Genomic DNA, 12007 nt, shown 5'->3' with positions numbered 1-12007 from the left:
TTAAACTTTACGTCGAAACTAAACAACACTAGTGCGCGAGTATACTAACTAAACTAATAATATGTNTATATAATAAATAGAGAGAGAGAGAGAGAGAGAGAGAGAGAGAGAGAGAGAGAGAGAGAAATCTCATTCGTACTATTAAATTGCTTTTTATTATTTTTTATTATAAATTTATTACATCGCCATCTGAATTTATTGCCAAAATAATATTGTATTTAGTAACCAAGATATTTAATAAATAAATATCCATAAATGAGTATGAGTAAAATAATACATGGAGCGAGTTGGTAAATTATTTTTGACATTATATTTGGCGACTTTATCATCTGTGTCGGTTAAAATTATAATAATCCGAACATGATTTTGCGCGCGCAAGTAGATGCCGACAAAAGTGCTTGTACTGATTTGAGCGGTACTCAGAAGAATATGGGATTCTATCTGCAGAGTGCATCGTTGAAACGTGCAGGTACGTATGAATCCGAGCAGGGTCAGAGAGGAGCAGGACGTCGACGATAGCCTAGCGCGAATAACCGAGCAATGGAAAACGTGGACCACTTAGCAGACTGGCATAAGGCCAACTGCAATCCTTGCACATGGACACGTTAAACTGCCTGTGCGCGTTCTACACCTGAATGGCTTCCACTACTAATATATTATCCGACAAGCGTTCGTCTTAATTTTGGCTTAATCGCGTTAACTCTAATATGCTCGACCAGAATGATTTTCTCTCGTAAGTTTAAGGGCTCCTTCATTCATGTTTCTCGAAATACTCAGCGTTTTCACACATTTTGTACACACATTGTACCCTCGAGAGATTCATTCCTACGTATAACCGGCTTTATGTTCGTTATAACGAAGGTCGTGAGAAGAGAAAGCTTTTTTTAAATTCTTAGCGAGCCAGAACAACGTTTAAATTTGCGCCGAATGGTCTCGTAATGTGTATATCCTTGCTACTCCCGCTGCAAGCTTCAGTGATGTCCATTAAAAAATTGTGTGGCATTTCACCTGTTGCATCGGAACAGGAACCATCCGACATTTTACTTAATCCAATGGCTAAAGAGCCCGATAGAAAACCTTCGTGTTCAAGCACGCGAGCCGTTTAATAATATGCCGTCATCACAAGGCGATATTTCACACAGGCAAATCTCGCGATCTCATTTATAGAATTTATTGTCTTCGTCTGAAGCACAGAGGATCGCTATCTTAATGACGTGCATCTACGCGGCTTATTATTTAATGCCATCTATCATTTGCATCGACGCGAGAGATCATTAACTTATGCCGGTCTCGTGTACCAGGCAGCGATAAATTTCTCCGACATTTCGCCTTCATAATTTTCCCTTTACAGGCGCCGTACTTAATCTTGGAGTTTAATCCAGCATCAACGGAATTTTAGTACTTTACTTTCGAGTAATTGATGAGAAGCTTTAACTAACGACATTCTCTCGAAACAAAATTCGATCCGCTTGCTAATTTGGAGCTTCCTATCATTTTACTTGCCTGTTACAATCTAACGCTATATTTTATTATGACATTTTATTGTGGTATTTTAATTAAAATTACTTTTGGTTAATTATATTTTAGTATTTGCGCATAAAATGTCAGTCGAATAAATCGTGTTTATCTGGTTTGTACTTGGACTTTTTTACAATCTTTCGTCTTTTCGTTATAAAATCAAAGGTAAAGATGTTCACTGTCGCTCGTGCAACATTTCTCATCCTATACGGCTCCGCATTTCTCTTCCAAGTCAACTGAGGTCTGGGAAAGCAGATCCGCTCCTTCGCCTCTCTTCAATCAGGCTCTTCCATATTTATACGCGGGCGGGTACTTCCCTTGGAAAATTTTCCACGAAGTTCAAAACGGACTACATTATCATAATCTGCTGGAAGGTACGACACCGTCGAGAGAAGCGACGGCTTTAACATAATTATTAATCATAATTCGCGAAGACGGAAGAGTCTGCGCGGTTTTGCGCGGAGAGTTCTTTTCATGTACCGTCACGTTTGTAATTAATATAAGGATGTATAAAAAATAATTCATTTAAGTCATATAATTGAAACGAATTGAGAGATCTACTTTTTCCTTTCACGATATTCTTACAGCTTCCTCATTCTGCTTCCTTCATTCTCCCTTCTGTGTTGCATAAATATACCGTGATGTATTTAGCCATAGTTCATTACTACTACGTGTTGTTCTCTTTACGTTCTGTTCAATACTTTTCCAGAATGTCAGTAACTGTACATACTGTCGATGCACGTCTAAAACAGTACTAACCGAAATGATTTTCACTAAAAGGAAATACGTATTCTCGTTTTATAATTATGTCATATCATATAATGTCACGTGAATAAACATGCAAAACGGAGTGAACAATTTTTCATGTTGGAAAACATACTTTGCGACATTACACGCTGTAAAGTTTATCATGTCGCAATGATGGCAATATAATATTCAAGTTTATCGATTGCATAAATTCGCTGGATTTATTGCAATTTATTCAGTTTGAATGATTTATTAATTTTGCACGAATAATTTGATTAATTAAAAAAAAAACGCAAAATATTTACTTTTTATTCTACTAACTTTTAAAAAGATAAGGTAATCCAGTGACCGGATTCAACCGGATATGTCCGAACACTTACACAAAATTTATTATTATTAATCTCAAATGCTTTTTTTATTACTGTATTATAATTTAATTGCATTTAAAGATTACAATTATATTATAACATTACGTTTTAAAAAGCGTAGTACTTAAAACTAATATATTAACTTAAATACATAAAGTGTTGTGTGAATGTCCGGATATAGATGTCCAGTCACTGGGGACTGCACAATACCTATGTCCAGACAGTTACACCAAACTTTATTAATTTAAATTAACATTAGTTTCAAATGCTTTTTATCTTAATTAAAAATCAATTTGAATTAGTTGTCTTTAGTCATAAAACATTTATTTATATTAATATTTCCCGTCTGCATATTAATTTTCTAATTATGGACACGTAGACAATCATATCTCAGTGTCCGATCGGCTGTCCGGCCACTGGTACATTAACGTATTCTATTACTTATTTAAATATTTTAATTAATAATTGTGGGTTCAAATAATTTTTCCTTAAGAGAGCCTTGAGTTTTCAAATGAATACCAATATTTATTATATTAAAAACTTTCTAACATATTAAATTGTATTATTAAATTGTATTATTTTATTACAATCTACGCTTAAATATCCGACTACCGGGACATATAAATCACACACTCATACAAACTCACAGTGATGAACGATTTCAAAAAAGAAATAAGCTTGCAGCGATCGCTCGTCTCATGCAATTAATGTTTCGATTAAATCGCGCGACGGCGTTCAATCTCATCGTAAATCCGCGGACACGAAGTTCGTCAAACGCGAATTATTATCCCGGGTGGGGAGCGGATACTCGTGTACCTATCTAGCACTGAGAGAAGATTACACAGGTACGCCACCGTTGAGCTAATAATACAACGACGCAGCGGCAGCCGATGCCTCGTTGCAACCCAACCCTTTCATTGTTATTATCTTAATACGATAGTGTAAGGTCTAGTACCGTCTGACCCGCTCTCAGTTTAACGAGATTAGCATAATACCGCGAAGCCCTCCTCAGAAGTCTGGCCCCATACCTGTTACCTTCCGCCTTCGCTCCTCCGCTACCTACCTCTGTACTTACGTCTGACAGGGACTCATCGTCGGAGTTGCGCACCTATTCACCTGTCGGCGAGGGTTACGTGGCCGGTTGGTTCAAGTGAAAAGCGGATGTGTATGATGTAGAGAATGATTTATTTTGAAAATTAGAGACCAAAATATATAGACTCCCTCTCTCTCGCAGTAGATGAAATATCACCATAAAAGTTAAATAAGCATTAACTTTATACTTGTTTCTCTATATAAAGAAGAATATATGCGCGAATATTAATCAATTAATTTAAAATGCAACACATTAATGACGATTTATTACAAAAGTACCCGACAAAAATATTATTTTCCCAGAGCTGTTGTTATTTGCGCAAATACTGGCCGTTATGAAAAAGTTCTGTATATTAACGAGGGAACAGTGGGTGCAAGATGAATGAGCCCACTGCATCGCCTGCATGAAATACATCCTCCGAGTACTAGGTCATAGCATTGCTTAAATTATTCATGACTTGCGGGACACTTTGCTGAAATTAGCATGCTGGCCATAATGTTAATGAATTTTTCAAAGCGGGGCAAAGACAAGTTCAAAGCGTATACAAAATATGACTACTTACACATAATTAGATCCCCTCGATAAATATCGACTAAAATAATGACAAACATAGAAATATTAAAAATAATTTGTATTTTTTTCTCTCAGTTAAATAAATTGATGATTCCAGTTTGCGTCAATTTAAAATTTCATCATTGATTTATTTTTAAATCATTTAGAAATTGTCCTGATTTAAATTAAACGAAAATTTCACAAAGTAAATAAAGAAAATTATAAAAAGCTTAATATTTTTATGTAACAGTCGTATAGAACTCATGGTAGATATCTTGTCAGCAAATAAAATAATATCTTTTCCTTTATGAATTTTAATTGAAAAATGTGCGATATTTTACTCATTAATATTACATTATAAAACTTGTTAAAACATGACAGTGACTAGATTCGTTATATTAAACATAAAGTCTACAAACGTAATTCGTTTCCGCTGGAAAAATAATATTTTACTAAAGACATTATAGTATAACTCGCGCAAAAAATGTTATTTCGTTCTTAATTTGTTTATAAATTTGATGTACAAACATATAAATGTACTTTGCAAGGTACGTAATTATCGTATATATTTATGAATAAATTTACCACGAAACTCGTGGAAGATTTTAAGGCAACATCGTTCTCTTCTTGCAATCTACTCAACCGAATTTACGTAACCACGTAAACGCCATCCATCGCGGAGAATGAAATGCCAATTTATTACGACGTACTTGCGCCGACATCCCCTAACGCAAGAAGGTTGTTGCAATCTTAATAAGTTTATAATAATGGTGTTAATAATGACACGGTAATGTGCGAACCCCAAGGCAACTTGTTAGAAGAAGGGAAAGTAGTTTTCCAAGTTATAATGACGGTAATTTAAAAATGCATTTATCACCGCATTGAAGTTTCCTTGTACAACAAAAAATTGTAACTAATATAAATATGTGTAATTAATTGAAGATATACATACATTGAATATTTTTTGTATATTTTTTGGAGAGAGGGAAGGGATTTAGGTTTCTTATTAATTAATACTTCTCACATTCTTTTCTCTCTTTCGCAAATGCAAATCATTTCTTTTCACGATAACTGCTACTAAAGCAATCGTTCTGAAATCGTCCCTCGTTCAGCAAGATTAAATTCCCGAAGTTAATCGTCTCGACAGATTCTTAATTTGCCGATTTGATTCGCAAGCTTCTTAAGAATGATATAGAAAATGTCTTTCGATTCTTTAATCATATCGACGTATAAATAATTACGTATATTTTGTTATGTTATATTATTATTCATTTATAACGATCAAATAGAATATCTAAAATTTGTTATGTCTTGAAGAAAACGTTAACTTTGTCGAATTTGATAGTTTATATTTAAGTTCACACTTTGAAATATCTTTGACATAATTTGCTGTTTGATGAAAAAATATTACATTTTGATCTTTATTTCAATAAATAGTTACAAGTAGTAGTGTTTGTACATTGATGTTACATGGAAAATAGAAAAATAATAGCATATATTTTGTATATATTGACGACATTGATTCTTACACTTTAGAGACTTTTTGAAGATAGAAACTTCGAATGTACATTCCTTTTCTTTTCTTATCTTTTCCTTTTAAATTTAACACATCATTTCGTGCACGATTCTCACGAATAAAGATTGGCGAGGCTCCGTCTCCCTTTCTTTGACAGTGACAGTCGATTTAAGGATTTACTCCGACTAGACGTCGATGCTGGAAAAGGGAAAAAAAGTTATCTTCGGAGAAACAGATACTTTGACAGAGCGAAGGATGGAGGTCGGGGTGAAGAGCTTCTTGCTGCCTTCGGGAGGCGGACAGGAAAATGGGTACACTCGACTTTAAGTACTTTTCAGATCTACTGAAAGCCGCTTAATGCAAAATTATCTTTAAACAAAGCTCGAGCAAAATAGTCGCGTAATAGCAATGTGAATCTTGAAGTTATTATAAGTTTCCAATCGATAGGCAAATAAAAAGAATAAAAATTTAATGCAGTAAAAAGTATTGATCGTTTGTAGATATTTTTATTATTTTTCGCTAATTGCTGCGTAACGTATGCAACATGCATTGATGATATTAATTCAATGTGATTAAATTCCATAATGAAATGACTGTACTTTGTGCTATTGCGAGTATGTATCGTGCGATGTCATCGAATTATCAATGACAATACTTGGGTAAGGAAGAATGCCACCATGTGTTCGGTGTCACGCGACATCAACTTCTACTTCCATTCATCGATTATTTACCCTTTCAGAATATAGTTCTTGGGCGGAAAATTCATGAATGCTGTCGTGCGATCGTCATATTATATATGAGTTCTTTACATGTCCATGTATTTTGCTATACATAAATACGAAACTTTTACACTCTTATCTTATTTCGTAATGTTAACCTATTTTCTTTCGACTTTTTCTTTCCTATCGTCATATTCGAATTATAAAAAAACATATCTAGTCAGAGTTGCCACAGACCTGGAAAACCGAGAAAATCGGGAAAAATTAAGGAAATTGAAATTGATCATGGAAAATCGAGAAAAGTAGGAGGAAATGTAAAAAAGTTTGGAATTTCAAAATTTGCTCATAATTTCCTTAAACTGCTCCTATTTCAAACAAACGTTATAATTTTTTAAATATTATATCTGACGTTTATAATCAAATATGTTCAAAACTTGCGCACTTTAAATGATTTTAATAAAATAATTAAAATTTATATTTTATTCAATATTTTTATTCAAAATATCTCTTTTTTGTCATAACTGCACTGTCTTTTTTCCAAAACTAATTAATTTTTTGCTGGCTTGAATTTGCACTCAAAATATAATATTGGGTCGTCCGGAAAGTTCGTGCCGATGTTGAAGGAAAATTAAAACGCAGAAAATTTTAATTTAATAAATGTATACTAAAATTTAAATTTTAGTCGGCACGAACTTTCCGGACGACCCAATACTATGCTACTAAACTTTTGCATTGTTTTTAATAATATAGATTAGCTTTTTTACAATCTTTTCTACATCCTTGAGTCTAAATATTAAAATTTACATATTTTATATTAGTCATGGAAATTTTCCATTTTCAACTGAAAACCTGGAAAAATCAGAAAATTTTAAAATTTATTTTCTGTGCAGCAACTTTGCTAGTATAAGATATATAGGATTATAGCATACATATAATTGATATTAATAATATTAAAGAATCGAATTATAAATACAAATAATTTCAATTAGTTTAAATTACTTTTAAACTATATTTAAGAATCTGATCGTCTCTTATAAGTAAAATAATTTTTATATTTTTATATTTTTCCATAATATATATTAATGTGCTTTCTCATAATCGAAGATTTCCAAAGCATATTTGTCACAGATAATTATTTATTTGGCTGAATTATCATTTTTTTCATTGCGAGAAGGATACTCCCTTCCTTCTTAATCTCCCGCCGAGAGAAAGTGAAAATCGATCTGACAGGCACGTCCACGTGTTCATTGGCTCACTTTTCTTTTTTCCCTCCAAAGTGTTTTTCCGGACTCCGAAGAAAGACGGTCGCCGTCGATGGTGTGGCGAAGTGGTTGACGTATTGCTTATCCAAGATGATCGACAAGGTACCACTCAAGGCGAGAAGCCGCGGATTTCCTGCGGTGAGTTGTCCCAGAACCTAAACGATGAATCTTGGCACGAAAACAGGCGACTGATTTCCGCGGCATTTTGCGAGGCCTCTTTCCTGCCTCCGCCGGCAGAAAAGAGAGAGAAAGAGGGAGAGAAAGAGATAGGCAAACGAGATTTAGCCCCGGGTGGTTCCTCTTTATAACGAAGACCGATGATAGTTGGGGCTTGGCCCGGAACCCAAGCAAAATGGCGAGGGTGCCAGGAGAAAGGGGGTGCCGTAAGTTGTCGGTTAGAATACCCGGCGAGGCTACTGGGTGAGGCCATTCATCCTGATTAGATGCGGTCTCCCATGGGGACAAGTAGGGAATCTCTCGCTCGACATGCAAGAATTACTCCCAGAATGCTGAAAAAAGCATGGGTCGTGGCACAAGCTGGTCTCGATTGTCATAAGCACCAACACGACAAGCGTTCCCTACTGATTTGTTTACTATAACGCGCGAATGAGAGAATTTTCCATGTATATACAGTTATACAAAAAGTAAAATTATTGCTCACAATTGAATGTTAGTTTTTTTTAACTAAATTATTTTTTTAATAAATTGTTCTACTTGAATAAAATGTTTCCTCAAACTTTAAGCGACATGCTATTATCATAATTCATTGAGTTTATGTCCATATTTTCCAAGTTAGAAAGTTTGGGAACGCGCCTCTCCTAACTTAGATATTCCTTGTGATAATCATAATAACGAAAGACCATATTTGAAAATTGGTGAATATCCCATGTCGTAATCTTCGATTTTAAATGCTTCGTCGTTGAACTTCAGGTTCGTCGTCGTCTGCATATCAGCTAGGAGATTTCCTCCTTATCCTTCCGCAACTTCTACTTGCGCGGTTGCACGCTCACCGGCGGTAGCTCTTGAAAAACAATAACGTATCGTTGACTTTGAATTTTCCGCGGTAGCGGCTCGGCGTTATTTCGCTCCCGCGAGTGTTATGGGGCTGAGTTTTCGACCGTATTATTTCCCCTGCGGCACGTTCCACCGCTTCTTCCCTTTATCGTATCAAGTAGAAGAGACAGAGAGGAAAAGGAGTAAACGAGACTGCGAGAGCGCCGTCGCCAGGGTGAAGTTTCAGCCGCGACTTTCTCGCTTGTTTGCCGGATCATGAGTGAGATGGAGCGACGAGAAGCGAAAATACAAGAACCAAACCGAGCGGGAGACGTTAACTTTTTGGCACTTTCAAGTTTGATGGGATTTTCCTCTCCCCTTTTACTCTTTAGGGCTTAAAGTTTTTCCTCAACCTTCAGCTTGTTGAAATGCCTGTCTTCCGTCGTGATATTAGCTTAGAGTACAGATACCGCGGTCACATATATTCGCAGCAAGATCGCGAGAGTCATTGTTCGATTTACAAAATTCTATAATCGGGTAGTGCAAATCTCCATGCTGTAATCAACATTATGAGGATATTTCACGTAATATAAACATGATGATACTAATTTATTGTATCTCCTGATACGCACTCATTAGCACATAGCTCGTTGAAACCTCTCTCATGAATTCTAATGAAAAATGTACGTGATACATACGCTACGTAAGCGCGCTCTGCGCGCTTAATCCGGCATAAACGAATTGCGACAGCGCTCGTGCGAGCCGATACAGTGCTGATTTATATACAGAAATTTGTTATGCTGATTACCGCAGAGCGATCATTTCAGCTGAGGAATCGCCACGTTGAAACGCCCGTTTGTTTAATCGCCAATGAATTATCACGATTTTTGCACGCGTTGCATACAGATTGATATCCAAAATAATATCACATCCACAGGACAACCCTGTACGAACGCAATAATATCGATTAATATACATATGTAAATTAATCAGACAATCCAAATTATGATAAACTATTTTATCGTATTGTCCAAATATCATAAAACTGGCTGTACCTCCTGTTAGAGGGAACTTTATGCGAAAAATTTGAAATTTTCACTGGATCCATTTTTATTGAAACTCAGCTAAATAACTTTTATTTGTAAAAGTTCTTATGATTTTATTAACCGTGATTCGTTAAACCTTTGAGTATATAAATGCTTTTGCGGCAATAGTGCTCTCAATAAAAGAGTTATTCAATTCATACGGGAACAATGCCATGGAGATATTCGAGATAAACCTACGCAGTACGCTTATCAAAAACGCATCGATGAATTACAAGATCTCTCTCGCGAGTATCTGTGCACGATCAAAAAATGGCGAGAACTTCCGGTCCGTTGCACACAAGGACCATAAAAAAAAAATCCGTGGTCCCATTATCGCAATTTCAGCGTATCACTTGTCTCTTGTGCATAACGTTCAGGACGCGTGCATATAAACACGAAAACGTGTTAGCAAAAAATGCTATGGAATGCAATGGAAATCGTGGAGGCGTGGTCATGCAGTAAACAATACACGTTTCCGACAAACCCCTCCGCGTGCTTTATGTTTTATTCCGGACTCGCGTTCTGACGGAAAATTTAATATCACGGCCGCTGCAAACGACGCGCACTGCTATATACGAAATTCGATCGGAGCGCATATCGTCGATATATCGGCCACAAAGCGATCCGATTGCAACTCCACTACAAAAATTGTCATCGTCGAGACAGTTATGTTTTCTCTCACCTTTGCCCGTCTCCCTTGAATCTTGTTTAAGAATCGGAACGGCACTTGTTTTGTTTATCCATCAAAGCGGAAACTTTCGTTAAGTAAAAGTCTGTGTCTTATCTTTTTTTCGTCCCGTATATCTCTTTCATCTTTCTTTTCTACGTTAAATGTAACTATAATAGATGTCTCTCTAATATCGATCTCAGCTATTAGATATTAGAAAATTTCCAACTATTTATATTGTGTAATTATGTCATTCAACTTCTTCAAATTTGTGTAACTTCTTCGTATATTTGTTCACAAGGGGAGGTTCAAGTAGTATACACGGATTTCGTCTAACTTTAAATATGTTTTAGTACTTACCTCCATTAATTTACAGGCAAGCGACACGACGTAATTATTCAAGTATTCGCGAGAAATTTATATCGAAAGTTTTGAAGTTTTTAATTGAATTGCGAACCAATATTATTTTAATTATTTCAAGCGTTAAAATATACATTGAAATAATGTATTGATTATAATTTAAATTATAATTTAAATTATAATTTAAATTATAATTTAAATTATAATTTTTCTACCTAATTATTACTTAAATGCATATTCTGTAAAAAATAATATAAAAAAGGTGCATGAGAAACTTTTAATGCAATTTCTCGTGAATACTTAAATATTGCGTGTCATTTGCTCATAAATTAGTAAAAGATAAGTACTAAGATATATTAAAGTTAGGTAAAAGCAGTGTATACACAACTTGGCTTTCTCCTTGTCAGATTTGTTGATGCGAAACACCGTATATGTCTTCCATATATTAACAAATTATTTTGTCCCCGGTCCTGACCGAAAAGAGAGCGCACGAGTTGCGCTCAGAAAAAGATCTTTGATTCAAAGAAATGTTTCTTTGTTATTACGGATTAAAGGAAAAAATTTTTTTTACGTCAAAATTTTTTTGAACGTCGTTTGTATATGTATCTGTGATATGAACATAATTTTTTTTTAATTAATTAAATTCTTTTATTTAATTTCAAAAAATAATATTTAAATTAAAGAAATGATGTTCAAATCAAAGAAATTTTTTCTTTAATCATATAGCAAAGAAACATTTCTTTGAATTGAAGAAACCTTTCTCTGAATGTGATTCAGCCTAAAATTATTCAAACGTTTCCTCTCATTGTTATTCAGAACAGTTAAACAATGATTGAAAAACAAGCTGAATTGCAATTGCAAATTTGTTTATCAATCACATTTTTAATATAATTTTTAATGTTTTTAATATCGATTATTTATATCTATTCGAATTTAAGCGCCAGTAGACATCTTTTGAAGTATTTCTCCGATGCTACACACGAATATTCGAAATTTCGCAATATTTATATATGAAAAGCTTCGACTTTTTTTATTTCTGTAGAGTGAAAATAATTTCAGAGAGAGAGAGAGAGAGAGAGAGAGAGAGAGAGAGAGAGAGAGACTATTACTAACTCTACTAACTTTAA

Source organism: Atta cephalotes (assembly GCF_000143395.1).
Source record: "Atta cephalotes unplaced genomic scaffold scaffold00003, whole genome shotgun sequence".
NCBI classification, from domain to species: domain Eukaryota; kingdom Metazoa; phylum Arthropoda; class Insecta; order Hymenoptera; family Formicidae; genus Atta; species Atta cephalotes.
Note: the sequence above shows the minus strand (reverse complement) of the source record.